Raw genomic sequence first — 14,737 nt, 5'->3', positions numbered from 1 at the left:
GATTCCCCTCAATGAGGTTCATCAGCAGCTTGTCCATTGAGGCTGATTCATATAAATTACACAGTTTCACTTCACCCTTAAAGTTCAGAGACAGACGACACTCATCCAGACCATCAAAGATGAACAACAATTTATATTCATCACTAGTTATTTCCATTTCTTTCGTTTCAGGTAAAAAGACATGTAGAAGATCTGAAAGACAGAGTGTTTTGTCCTTCATCAAGTTGAGCTCTCTAAAAGGAAGTGGAAATATGAGCTGGACATCCTGATTCTCTTTCCCTTCAGCCCAGTCCACAATGAACTTCTGCACAGAGACTGTTTTTCCAATGCCGGCGACTCCCTTTGTCAGCACAGTTCTAATGGGTTTGTCTTGTCCAGGTAAAGGTCTAAAGATGTCATTGCATTTGATTGATGTGTCCTCTGTTGCTGCTCTCCTGGATTGTGTCTCAATCTGTCTCACCTCATGCTCATTATTGATCTCTCCACTTTTACTCTCTGTGATGTAGAGCTCTGTGTAGATATCATTCAGGAGTGTTGGGTTTCCCTGTGTTGCTTTTCCTTCATACAGACACTGAAACTTCTTCAGCAGATTTAATTTAAATGTGCTTTGGACCAGTTGAGAATTACGACTAAAAGAATAAATTCTTAGATTACAAAATAAACTAGAAAAATAAGTTTGTTGAGACAAACTTTAAGTTGGCTTGAGAAAGCTGGACCAGAGAGTTTGAAGAAGTTTAAAGTAGTTTAAAATTTGATTGATAGATTAGTTAGAAAGAAAGAATAGTTGGAAAGAAAGAAAGATTGGTTAGAAAGAAAGAAAGATTAGTTAGAAAGAAAGAGAAAAATTAGATAGAAAGAGAAAGAAAGGTTAGTTAGAAAGAAAGAAAGAAAGATTAGTTAGAAAGAAAGAGAAAGAAAGGTTAGTTAGAAAGAAAGAAAGAAAGAAAGAAAGAAAGAAAGAAAGAAAGAAAGAAAGAAAGAAAGAAAGAAAGAAAGAAATATTAGTTATAAAGAAAGAAAGAAAGAAAGATTAGTTAGAAAGAACGATAGATAGATAGATAGATAGAAAGAAAGAAAAAAAGAAAGAAAGATTAGTTAAAAAGAAAGATAGATTAGTTAGAAAGAAAGAAAGAAAGAAAGATTAGTCAGAAAGAAAGAAATATTAGTTAGAAAGAAAGATAGAAAGATTAGTTAGAAAGAAAGAAAGATAGAAAGATTAGTTAGAAAAAGAAATATTAGTTAGAAAGAAAGAATAGTTAGAAAAAGAAATATTAGTTAGAAAGAAAGAAATATTAGAAAGAAAGAAAGAAAGAAAGATTAGTTAGAAAGAAAAGATAGATAGATAAGAAAGAAAGATTATGTAGAAAGAAACATTAGATAGAAAGAAAGATTAGTTAGAAAAGAAAGAAAGATTAGTTAGAAAGAAAGAAATATAGAAAGATTAGTTAGAAAGAAGAGTTAGAAAGAAAGATTAGTTAGAAAGATAGAAAGAAAGAAAGATAGATTAGTTAGAAAGAAAGATAGATTAGTTAGAAAGAGATAGATAGATAAAATAATAATAACTAGATTAAAAAGTTTGTTGAGACAAACTTTAAGTTGGCTTGAGAAAGTTTGGACCAGAAAGTTTGAAGAAGTTTAAAGTAGTTTGAAGTTTAAAGTAGTTTAAAGTTTGAACAAAGAAATATAGAAAGATTAGATGGAAAGAAAGAAATATTAGAAAGAAAGAAAAAAAGATTAGTTAGAAAGAAAGAAAAGATGGATACATAGATAGATAGATAGATAGATAGATAGATAGATAGATAGATAGATAGATAGATAGATAGATAGGAAAGAAAGAAAGATTATGTAGAAAGAAACATTAGATAGAAAGAAAGATAAGTTAGAAAAGAAAGAAAGAAAGATTAATTAGAAAGAAAGAAAGAAAGAAAGAAAGAAAGAAAGAAAGAAAGAAAGAAAGAAAGAAAGAAAGAAAGAAAGATAGAAAGATTATTTAGAAAGAAAGAAAGATTAGAAAGAAAGAAAAAAGATAGATAGATAGATAGATAGATAGATAGATAGATAGATAGATAAGAAAGAAAGATTATGTAGAAAGAAAGAAAGATTAGTTAGAAAGAAGAGTTAGAAAGAAAGAGTTAGAAAGATAGAAAGAAAGATTAGTTAGTTAGAAAGAAAGAAAGATAGATAGATTAGTTAGAAAGAGATAGATAGATAAAAGAATAATAACTAGATTAAAAAGTTTGTTGAGACAAACTTTAAGTTGGCTTGAGAAATTTTGGACTAGAAAGTTTGAAGAAGTTTAAAGTAGTTTAAAGTTTGAATTAGTTTAAAGTTTGAAGTAGTTTAAAGTTAAAAAGTTGCTAGGGTGTTTCTAGTGGGTTGCTAAGGTGTCCTGGGTGGTTGCTAGGTGGTTGCTAGGGTGTCCTGGGTGGTTGCTAGGCAGTTGCTAGGGTGTTCTTGGTGGTTGCTATGGTGTTGCTAGGCGGTTGCTAGAGTATTCTGGGTGGTTGCTAGGCAGTTGCTAGGGTGTTCTAGGTGGTTGCTAGGGTGTTGCTAGGTGGTTGCTATGGTATTCTGGATGGTTGCTATGGTGTTCTGGGCGGTTGATAGGAGGTTGCTAAGGTATTTTTGGTGGTTGATAGGGTGTTCTAGGTGGTTACTAGGGTGTTGCTAGGCGGTTGCTAGGGTTTCCTGGGCGGTTACTATGGTGTTGCTAGGTGATTGCTAGGGTATTTTGGGTGGTTGCTAGTGCATTTATAGGTGGTTGCTAGGGTGTTCAGGGCGGTTGCTATGGTGTTACTAGGTGGTTGGTAGTTGTCACAGATGGTTACTATGGAGATTTTATAGAGTTCTTAGCATGATCTTGACATGATTTAGCACTTAACTAATTGCTATTAGCATGTAGCTATTCAGTGCTAGCATGGGTAGCATGTTGGAAGTGCTGTTTGCTAGCATGAGTCAAAAGAGCCAACCCTCATCTCTATACGATGTTCTGATACAGAGATATAGGTCTTGCAAAACGGTTGCTAGGGTACTCAAGTTTGGTTGCTATGGAGTTACTGGGGAGCTGGGAGCAGTTTGAAGTTTAAAGTAATTGGGAGTAGTTTGAAGTTTAAAGTTTTTTGAAGTTTAAAGTGATTAAAGTTTAGATAGATAGATAGATAGATAGATAGATAGATAGATAGATAGATAGATAGATAGATAGATAGATAGATAGATAGATAGATAGATAGATAGATAGATAGATCGACAGATAGAAATAGTTTGAAGATAGATAGATAGATAGATAGATAGATAGATAGATAGATAGATAGATAGATAGATAGAAAGTGAAATAATGGTAGTTTAATTGAGTCTAGGGCTTTAGGGAGTTTAGATTTGAGTTTTTGGGTTGTGCACTAATGGGCCACCGTAGCCTTGGCTCAATTTGAACATTCTGCAATGAAAGTCTATTGGGTTTTTATGATTTTTAATATTAATTTTTAAGAAAACTGAAAGTCAAATCAGTCTGAAAAGATATAGCAACTCAACTGAGGGTCTGACCTGAGTTTGGAGTATGTAGAGTTAAAGCTCTAGGAGGAGTTAGAGTCAGAAAATTTTCCGCTCAGAATAATAATAATAATAATAATAATAAGTTTAAATAGGATTTCAGTAAGAGAGTATGCAAGAGTGATGCAAAGTGATTAACACTAGTGTTATAGTGTTATATACCCTAACCCTTGCCTTTGGCAAGCACCACTAATAATAATAAGTATGGAGAAGAACAATAGTGAGTGCCTTGCCTTTGGCAAGCACCACTAATAAGTTTAAATAGGATTTCAGTAAGTTGGCTTTCTCAAGCCAACTTAATTAAAGAAGTAAAATTGATAGTTAAATATCTTTATGACAGAAATGTTGTACCTCAGATTAGATGACATTTTTCTTTCTCTAAATGTTCCTTGAGTGTCCATAGACTGTTCTCTAATTATAGACAAACATGGACAAAAGAGACAATGCAACAGAGTCGAGAAAACAGAGACAAGAATTCATATAGAGTCATTAAAACTGATGAGCTACAAGCCAATGTACGTTTCCAGCATGAATTTAGAGATGCGTGTTTACTGGCGATCACAGAGACATGGCTTTCAGAAAGTGATTTGAACTCGGAGCTGGTCATTGATGGTTTCGGGGCACCTGTCCGCCTGGACCGAGATGCGAGTGTCACGGGAAGGTCGCGAGGTGGGGGGGTTTGCCTATACGTGAATCAAAGATATTGTAAAAATGTCCTTGTTAGAGAAAGTTTATGCACTAAGGATGTTGAACTTTTGTCAGTGTCCCTGCGCCCCCCATACTTGCCCCGGGAGTTTCCCCAAATATTTGTGATAGTTGTGTATATTCATCCAAGAGCAAATGCGGATAAAGCCGCGGAGTCGATACTGCAAGTAACTCAAAAACTGCAAGGAATATCGCCCGAAGCACCTGTCTTCGTTCTTGGTGATTTTAACCATTGTTCGTTGAAGAAATGTCTGAGAGACTTTTACCAATATGTTACGTGCCCGACCAGACAAAAGAAGTCATTGGACTTGTGTTACGGTTCTATCAAGGACGCATATAAAGCTCTCCCGCTCCCCCCGCTGGGTGGGGCTGACCATAACTGCGTCCAGCTCATCCCGTCATATCGCACGGCCTTAAGGAGGGGAAAAACTCTCATTAAACACGTTAAGAACTGGACTGAGGAAGCAATCCTGAGTTTACAGGGTTGTTTTGATTGCACCGATTGGGGCATGTTTAAGGAGTCCTGTACCAACATAAATGATCTTACAGATGTTGTTAGTTGTTATGCTTCCTACTGTGTTGATAATGTAATCCCTGATAAAATTGTACAGGTATATCCAAACAATAAGCCATGGGTAAGGAAATCACTAAAGCTGTTACTAAACAAAAAGAGGCGGGCATTTAGGGAAGGAAACTTTTTAGAATTGAATAAGTTGAAAAAGGAAATAAGAAGTGAAATAAGGAGGGCAAAGCAGGGTTACAAAGAAAAAATAGAGAAAGACTTTGGTGGTAGGAATTTACGTTCAGCCTGGGATGGTATGAGAACTGTTATCGGCACCAGGAGAGAAAAGAATGTCAAGGTTGTGTTAGAAGGTTTTAGTTGTGACAGTTTGCTTGCAACAGAGCTAAACAAATTTTATTTGAGGTTTGATACCACTAATTTTAGTAATGTTATTTTAGAACAGAAATTACATTTATCTGGAAATGGTGTTGTCCCCTTTTTTGACGAACAAGCTGTGGTCAATATTTTTAAGCACTCCAGATCAGGAAAAAGCCCTGGGCCTGACAATATAAGCAGTCGCCTGCTCATCTCTTGTGCAGAGCAGTTTAGGTCCAATTTTTCATTATATTTTCCAGATGTCCTTAGAGCAACAGAAAGTGCCGAACATATGGAAACAGTCAATAGTTATTCCAGTGGCCAAACTAAATCATCCAAAATTATTAAATGACTTTAGGCCAGTAGCTCTGACCTCCTTAGTCATGAAGTGTTTCGAAAAACTGGTTAAAAAAGTCATACTTACAAAAACAGAGAATCTCCTAGATCCACTACAGTTCGCTTATAGGGCTAAGCGAGGGGTAGATGATGCCACTACTACCTTGTTAAACTTACTATTCAAACATCTTGAAGGTAGTAAAACACACGCAAGGATTTTATTTGTTGATTTTTCATCGGCTTTTAATACAATCCAACCACATATTTTAGTTGATAAGCTCTTAAAGAACTTTGACCTTGATTTTAATATTGTGGGATGGATTCTTGATTTTTTAACCGACAGAACTCAGAGAGTGAGGGTGAATGGTTGCTTGTCTGAGGAAATGTCATCATCCACTGGGTCTCCTCAGGGGTGTGTCCTCTCACCTCTCCTTTATATTCTTTATTCTGACGATTGCCGTAGCCAGCATGAAAATAGACATATTTTAAAATTTGCCGATGACTCTGCTATTGTCAGTCTCCTCTCCAATGAGGAAAGTGACCATGGTCCTGTTGTGGATGATTTTGCACTTTGGTGTGATAGGGCATTCCTTCAACTAAATGTTGAAAAGACCAAGGATATGCAGATTGATTTTAGGCGTAAGTCATCAACTCCACAGACCACTATTATAAATGGGAAGACGGTGGAATTCGTAGAAACATACAAGTATCTAGGCAGTTTGATCGACAATAAGTTAACTTTTACCTCTAACACTGAAATGCTTTGCAAAAGAGGCCAACAAAGACTGTTTTGTCTTCGCAAACTGTCAAAATTTCGTGTTGATAAGACTCTCATGACCCTTTTTTATAAATCATACATTGAGTCTGTTTTAACATTCTCATTAATTTGCTGGTATGGTAGTCTCACTGTTAAGGCCAAAACTGCCCTCTCCAATATAGTGAAGGTCAGTAGTAAAATTATAGGTGTTCAGCAGAGTAGCCTTTCTGTCCTGTATGATAAACAGGTAGTTAGGAAGGCCAACACAGTTATCTCTGATAGCTCCCACCCCCTTCATTCTGAATTCCAGATATTGCCTTCCGGGTCTCGGTACAGATTACCTCCAGTGAAGAATAACAGATATAAGCATTCATTCGTCCCGAGAGCCATCTTGTTTATGAATTCAGCTCGGAGGAGTAGACAGACTATAACTATTAAATAGTGATGGGGTTATTATTATTATGATATGTATAGTATTGTCTGTTTTTGATGATGTTGTTGCCGAAATGGGGATGGTTATGGAAATGTTGCTATACTATGAATTGTCAGATGTTACTTTAACAAGGGCCTGTTACATTAAGTATTTCTTATGTGTCTTATGTGTTTTTTGTCTTGTATTTGTGCATCTGTGACTGTCCTGTGTTTATCTTGCTGCAAAACCAATTGCCCTATGGGGACAAATAAAGTCTAAAGCCTAAAGCCTAAAGCCTAAAGCCTAAAGCCTATTCTGTGTCGCCTCTACCAGAGGACCCTGGACAAACATGTTAATTTTTATTTATTTTTCTAGTGAAAGAAATTCATAAATGAATAAGAAAGGCCAATGCATTTAATATTTTGGCTGAGTAATTTATTATTTTGTAGAGGGGGGTCAAAACAACACATATATAGGTAGATCATCTATTAGTAAAATTTGACTTCATCAATCCTTGTTGCATTATACGCCAATGGTGACCATTCAAAAACGGGACTCTAAAGGACCTTTCATGTTTTGTTTTTTTTCTCAAAGTTTGCATGCCTGTAACTCAAAACTTATGTAAGATATCTCAATATCCTTTTAGAATTTGGTTCCTAACAGACTTTTCTTTTAATATCTTTTTTTTTTAAATATAAATGCATTCATGACCTCAAGGCTAGATTATTGTAATGCTCTACTGGGTGGTTGCCCTGCACGCTTAAAGGGCACCTATTATGACTCTTTTCACAAGATGCAAAATAAGTCTCTGATGTCCCCAGAGTATGTATGTGAAGTTTTAGCTCAAAATACCCAACAGATCATTTTTTACAGCATGTTTAAATTGTAATTTTTTGGGGCTCAGAAAAATACGCTGTTTTAGTGTGTGCCCTTTAAATGCAAATTAACTGCTGCTGCACGGCACAGGGGGCGGAGCCTCAGGAGCTCGCGTCAGGACAATCTCATCTGATAATATCAGAACAGAAACTCTCAGTTGCGGTGTTCATTTCGACTCGGAGTCGGACAATAATGCCCACAGAGCCAGAGAATATATGCTGTATGGACATAGAACAGGTATAGTTTAGTTTAATTATGGTTATAACTTATTTGTCATCTGCTTTTATCCACTAATACAAGCCTGCTGTAGCAAAACCCGTCCGAATGATGACCAAAATATACTGACGAATTCAATGAAGTTTATGTACATCACACAAAAGAATAAAGATGAGCGTTAGTTTTACTCCAGAGAATCTCTGTAAGAGCTGAATAAACACAGTATAAGAAGTGCGCATTAAAGTCTTATCCATAAACTCTCTCTCTCTCTCTCTCCCTTTCATTATCAACAACATACACAGCGAAGTACACAAATCACTCGTTACAACTAACAGTAAACAAATATACACACCTTTTCAGTGGGTGCTAAATAAACTGGTAAACCTTATATCCGTAAAATGACTCGATGAGCTGTCATAAAGTGCGCGCTCTCACTTTCATTTCTTCCGTGTCCAGTCACGTTAGGCCTGTTGCTCTGGAGACCGTAAGCTTGATCACAAACAGTACAGATCCATCCTTGAGTAACAACGGGAGTAAATGGAGACTGCTATGTTCATTCTTACATCCATCAACAACACACCTCAATCGCTTAGGAGACATTCCTTTCTACAGCTGCTCAAGCGTCGAACAAAGGCGGACTCTGTGTCCAGCTCACTCAGGGCGGGTCTATGCTCAAACTGAAGTGTCACTCAACAGTCGTGGGAGGGGCCTGTGTCCAGCTCACTCAGGGCGGGTCTATGCTCAAACTGAAGTGTCACTCAACAGTCGTGGGAGGGGCCTGCTCAATTCTACGTCACATTGCGCCGAATCTGAGAACAGCTCATTCTGAGACAGTGCTTATGATTTATTGAGATTGTAAAAAAAACACTGGGTGGATTTTTATCATTCTAGGGTGGTTTTGCTCACACACTGCCAACACACATTTATGTTCAAACACCATGTAAAAGTGAATTTTGCATAATAGGTGCCCTTTAATAAACAAATTACAGCTGGTCCAAAATGCAGCAGCTTGAGTTCTTACCAGAACCAGGAAGTATGACCATATTAGCCCTGTTCTGTCAACACTGCATTGGCTGCCTATTAAAAATCGTATATTTAAAAATATTGCTGATTACTTACAAAGCACTAAATGTAAAAAAATGTACTAAACCCCTAAGTTTATAACTAATGATCTTCGCAACGGAGGTGAATCAATCAATCAAAACTAACTTTAGCTGGACAATAACTTTATCCTAGAGCTGCTGTAAAGCCTAAACAATCTGTTACGGTAATTTCATATTATCTCTGTAAAGTTGCTTTGAAACAATCCATATTGTTAAAAGCGTTATATATAAAAAAATATTTATTTTTTTAACGCCATCTCAATGCGGCTCCATGTGCAGATTGTTGAATTTAACTAAATTGGATTTCTCAGTGATCAAAAACCAAATGTGTGTCACTTTGGATAGAGCTAATACTTGTATTTGAAGAGGAATGTCTGAAGAACTAATAATGTTGAAACTAGAAATGTACCTTTATTCATTCATATAAATACAGTAATTGAAAACTCCCATTTTGACTCCCCTATACAAAATAGTTAGCCTGACGTCGTCATACTCAGATTCTAGTCAGAATGTGAGTCTGAGACTGCTCCATAGAGATTTGATTATGGGGTGTGTCTCAACCGAACCAGGAAAAAAAAAACCTCTGCACTCAATTGGATAGACCTACAACCAATCAGAGCAACGGAGTAAATGACGCATGTTCTTCATACATATTTTCAACCGACAAAATGTCGCGGCTCTCTGTTCCTCTTTTAAAATGAATGCGCTGTGAATATCTTCTATAACAGACGCGATGGTGGAATCTACACATGATTTTTAATAAACAAAGTTCGGGAGGAGCACGTACAAATAATCAATCCAATATCAACTTGTCATCAAACAATACCATGTCTAACGTTACCCTATATCAGCATGAGGAAGCATATTCACTCTGTTAACTTACCTAACACTCCTTGACAGTTTTTCAGCATCCCTCCACCACCCCGAATCCTCACTCTTGTCTTGTTCTCTCACAACCAGGAATACGGGGGAGTATGGCTACCGAGCCCACAGCCCTCTCCTCGGACAGCACGTCATATACGCATTTATTCTATCGACTTATTTGTGTGAAATCTTATATACGCATTTATTCTATCTGACTTATTTGTAAATGTGAACTCGTGAAATCTCAATTCTCCAGCAGCAGTCGTCTTTGTTGTAAACTAATTCAAATCAAGCGCTCTTTGGTGACGTGGATGATTACGTTACCGTTGCTCATCTGTCCATCATCGTATAAAGCCCGCCCTGACAATTTGATTGGTCCGAACAATTTTTGTTCGGGCATAATAGCTCCTCAACGGAGCGAGTCCAGACCGAACTTCCCGACCAAAAAATTTTGTGGGCGGGGTTCGGGCTGGCACCCAGGCTACAAAATAGTGGATTCATCAATAAATAATTGTTCATGGCATATAATACAGTTTTTTGATGCTCATCACTGTTTATCATTCTTTAGGAAAAAATAACAAAATAAAAAAAGTATCCTGAAACTTCTGAAATTTGGTTGAGTTGACACAGAATGACCCTATAGATGATTTTACATGTAAATAAACCTCTCATATCTATCTATGTATCTATCTATCTATCTATCTATCAATGAAATGTTGTACCTCAGATCAGTTGATGTGTGTTTTCCCTCGAATTTCATTGGCTGATCCATAGACGCGTCACTCTTCATGGACACACAGCTGGACTCTGGTGAGACTGATCTGTCACCCTTAAGCTGACTTTAACAGAATAGAAGCAAAAGAACAGAGACAAGAATTATTAGATTATATTACAGCACATGTAGATAAACCTCATATAGAGAATGAATCCATCCACTCATATTTTACAATTGGTTTTAAATCTGTTGTTGTGTTTGCGTTTCCCAATAAGTGATGTAGTTGTGTTAGTTTGGTTGAGTTTGACAGTATTGTTCTGGTCCAGATTATCAGTGTTTTGTGGTTCAGTAGATGTTAGTGAAACATCAGGACTGAAGCTCTGGATCAGCTGTGAGAGGAGACCTGATCCTGTGCTCGACTCCTGCTATTGCAGCGCTTAATAATAGTGTGAGTCTCTGAGTTATACATGCTTACACAATATCATCACCTATTTCTGTATTTTTATAATAAGTGGATATTTGACAAATTCTGCCATACATGCATTATTTGTGTGTGTCTGTGGTCTCTCTGTCTGTCTAAACAAAAATGTTGTACCTCAGATCAGTTGATGTGTGTTTTTCCTCGAATTTCACTGGCTGATCCATAGACGCGTCACTCTTCATGGACACACAGCTGGGCTCCGGTGAGATTGATCTGTCACCCTTAAATTTACTTTAATAGAATAGAGATAATCGAGAGAAGAATTAACTTGGCTGATTTAACATGAAAATAAATCCCACATGAGAAGGTTGTCTATTAAGACAGTGTGTTGAAGAGTGATGAGACTGTCCAAGGATAATGTCATATATCATCTAGCTGTCTACTGTATCTGTGTGTCTTTGGACAGTGTTTAAAGACCCTGAGTGACTCCAACTACTGTATATCCCGGCACCAGAATATGATAGAGACAACAGATCACTATACCAACCCTGGCAAACACACACAACACCCTGTTATGTGCAGAAAATGAGTCTTCTATAACATTAAGATCATATGAAGATTGAAGTACCTGAATCCTGGAGAAGAATCTCCATGTCTGAATGTGTGTGTGTCGTCCATGATTCATTCAGTCTTCATGGAGCTGCTCGAGTAAGAGATCAGAAACACTCATTCACACACACTCAAATACAATACATTACAAAATTATTTGCAACTTTAAAAAAGTTTTTTTTTTCCAACAATCCTGATTATGTATGTTATTAAGAAATATAAAAACAACACTAAAGTCTCATATTTGTATTCTCTTTCCATCATGACATTTTCCCCCATTATGTTATTAGTTAAAAAAAAGCTGTGATAATGATGAATTGCAAGAATATGATAAATACTTTTTATCTGGTGTGTTAGTATAAAACTAATATGAAGAATTTACAGGACAATGAAATAATTTGAGATTAAAAAACAAAAAGACCATTATACTTCTGGTTTATAAGTTGATTTTGTGATTATGTAAATTAATGTTAAAATGAAAAAACTTGCAGGTTCCCTAGTTTAATTTGATGAATCACAAAAAAAGAATATTCAGGACTTTTTTTCTGATTATTGAGGCCCAAAATGACAGATAATGATAAGCTAATGTCACTTTCCCTGCTCATGTTAACATTTTAGCATCATTTTATGTCTATAAGCAATAGAAATATCATGTCTGAGCAGACAGAGAGGGTTGAAACACGACTGGACAATGTTCTTCTTCTGGACCCACAAATACTGCAGTAAATGCACTTATAACTACAAACTGATAAAGTGGCTATAGCATGCAATATTTGTTTATTTCCTTCATAAAATGTTTCCTTTTTAAAAAAAACAAACATTTTCTTTAAATGTTTAATTAAACAGTTTAAAATCATTAACAGAATAAATTCAAACAATGTAAACTGATGTCCATGTTTGCTATTTCTAGAAAGCCCTCCTCATCTGATGTTATTCTGGTATTGAGGCAGGTTGTCACAGAACTCTTTATACTGGACTATTAGGATTTGAATAATAAGACCAAGAATTTTATTTTAAAAACTTTAACTATATTACTTTAAGTATTTCATGGTTACTTAAGGTAATGTAAGGCTTTATGCGTCTCACCTGAAGACTCACCTTGATCAGAATCAAAGGTTATAGACACAGATTCTCAAATCTCTGCATAAGCGGCTGTAAACATCACTAGACACTTTGACAATCATATTTACTGACTCAAAGAATCGTAAGTCGATAAGAATGAGGAAGTTGGGAAATCTAGTATCACTTTCATTCTCCCAGTAAATCATGGTTGCCAGATCTGCTTGAGCTCATATCATCCGTTTCATACTCAGTTCAGTTGAGAAAGGCTAGTAGTGCTCCAGTTCTGACAATGTACAAATGTAAAAACTTGATAATTGTATTATTTTCATACACAGTTCATACACATGAAATTGTGTCTGTTCGAATCGAAAAGCATAAGCTCTGCAATATCTGTCTTTAAATCAGCTCTTGTATCTCCTCTCTGAATGATTCACAGACATGACTCTAGTCTTTAAATCAGCTCTTGTATCTCCTCTCTGAATGATTCACAGACATGACTCTAGTCTTTAAATCAGCTCTTGTATCTCCTCTCTGAATGATTCACAGACATGACTCTAGTTTTCATTCCAAAGTGCAGGAGAAATATTATTTATAATTCGGTTAACATATATTATATTTTTACATATAAACTTGTGCATTTTTAAATGTTTCATAAAAGTGCAAAATGTCACACAAAAACTAGGAAAGCAATGTTTTATTTTGTGTGCAGCATTTTCTGTGTACAGTTCTTCTAATTCAACATGACATTTAAAATACAGTCATTCTTTTATTTTTTATTTATTTTTTTATTATGGTTAAAAACATTAGAAAAATGGACACAAAACTAAATGGACCAAATGGAGACTGATGAATATTAGAGTGATGAAGGCATTATGAGTTTAAGATATTGTATTTTAATAAATGAACGAATAAGATCTGCTCATACCAAGTCAAAACTTTAAAGTTATTAATAATAACATTACAATTACAAAATACCAAGACATGTCAGCAAATTGAGTTGCTATTTTCGTTCTTACTGTAGTTCTTACTGTAGTGAATTGATGGCAGATAAAGATGGTGATTTTGAGGGATCAGTCCTTATGAACTTTTAATTAATACTTTAAATTTTTACACAATTAATTATTTTCTGATTTTTTTACATTTAAAAAAAAAGGTGCTGCATGTTAGATGTATTTTTAAGAGTATAAAGTATAATTTATAAATAAATGTAAATATTTTCCACCTTGTGGTTATGATGATGAATCCAGTGTGTTTGTGGACATGAAGCAGTAATTAGCTGTGTCCCAATGTGAAGGCTGGATCCTTCGAAGGACGCACCATGTAGCCTTCCTAGGATTTCCTAATTGTGCAACCAGGTGTTCCCGATCACCGCTCCTGGCGCCAAGCAACAGTGCGAGAGGACAGCTGCTATCCTGATCATTCATTTTGATATCTGAATAAACAGCTATGGAGCCAGAATTGGCTATTGTCATTTTTATGTTTTATATTTTACTGGAGGACATGGTGAGGATTTTTTAGCCCTGGCACTGCCGGGTCATGTATTTTCGGTTTAGCCCTGTTTGAATATAAAACCCAATTGAATATAAAAAAGTCCAGTATTTCTCCCGCTCGTCATTGCAGCTGTCACGGTTGCCAGGCGACAAGAGCAATCCTTCGTAGGCTAGACCGGTCCGAGCGCGTCAGATGCGCCCTTTGATATGGGACGGCCGCTGCTGTACTTAGCAACAATTTGTTAAACTGTATCAAATGCATTTCTTGAATAAAGAAACATTTCAGTAAGCATTCCTATTTAGAAAAAAATCCTAAAAGTATAACTGCTAGTGGCAGGTGCACCTAGGGCTAGCTAGCATGTTAGCTTAGCACACCATCAATACACGACAATTTATGAGATTAAAACCATGTTTGTGCTCCAAACTTACTTTATAACGCACGCAAGTCGAGTGTTTTAAATAATCTTCTGTGATCTAATTTGGCTTCAGATAAAAACAATCAGACAGAAAATATACTATTGTATAGTGTTCTGCACAATGAGAAAGTCTATATCGATTAGCATTACATTATAAATATAATCTAGGCTATTATTGGGTCATTCTATGAAAATGTCCATTTTTCTGTCCCTAGCCTTTACAGAAATATTACACTTAAAAAACACGTTAGGGTTACAATTTCTTTACATTTTAAAATAAAACAATATGTTATTTGAACAATTACACCTTCTTGAGCCATCAATGTGGCAAT

At 35.9% G+C, this 14,737-nt stretch overlaps 1 pseudogene across 1 annotated transcript in view; it reads right to left on the bottom strand.

Moving 5' to 3' along the window:
* Positions 1-12,620, bottom strand: part of LOC311300284 (NACHT, LRR and PYD domains-containing protein 3-like) — a 73,524-nt pseudogene extending 60,904 nt beyond the window's left edge. Inside the window, exons 1-3 of the transcript XR_014630315.1 lie at positions 12,524-12,620; positions 11,457-11,528; positions 11,003-11,119 (exon numbers count right to left, since the gene is read on the bottom strand). The product of XR_014630315.1 is annotated as an NACHT, LRR and PYD domains-containing protein 3-like (transcript). The remainder of the gene's footprint in view (positions 1-11,002; positions 11,120-11,456; positions 11,529-12,523) is intronic.
* Positions 12,621-14,737: the final 2,117 nt, after the last annotated feature.

Source organism: Rutilus rutilus, assembly GCF_951802725.1.
Source record: "Rutilus rutilus genome assembly, chromosome: 11".
NCBI lineage: Eukaryota > Metazoa > Chordata > Actinopteri > Cypriniformes > Leuciscidae > Rutilus > Rutilus rutilus.
The sequence above is the reverse complement of the archived record's forward strand: the minus strand, read 5'-3'. Positions and strand labels throughout refer to the sequence as shown.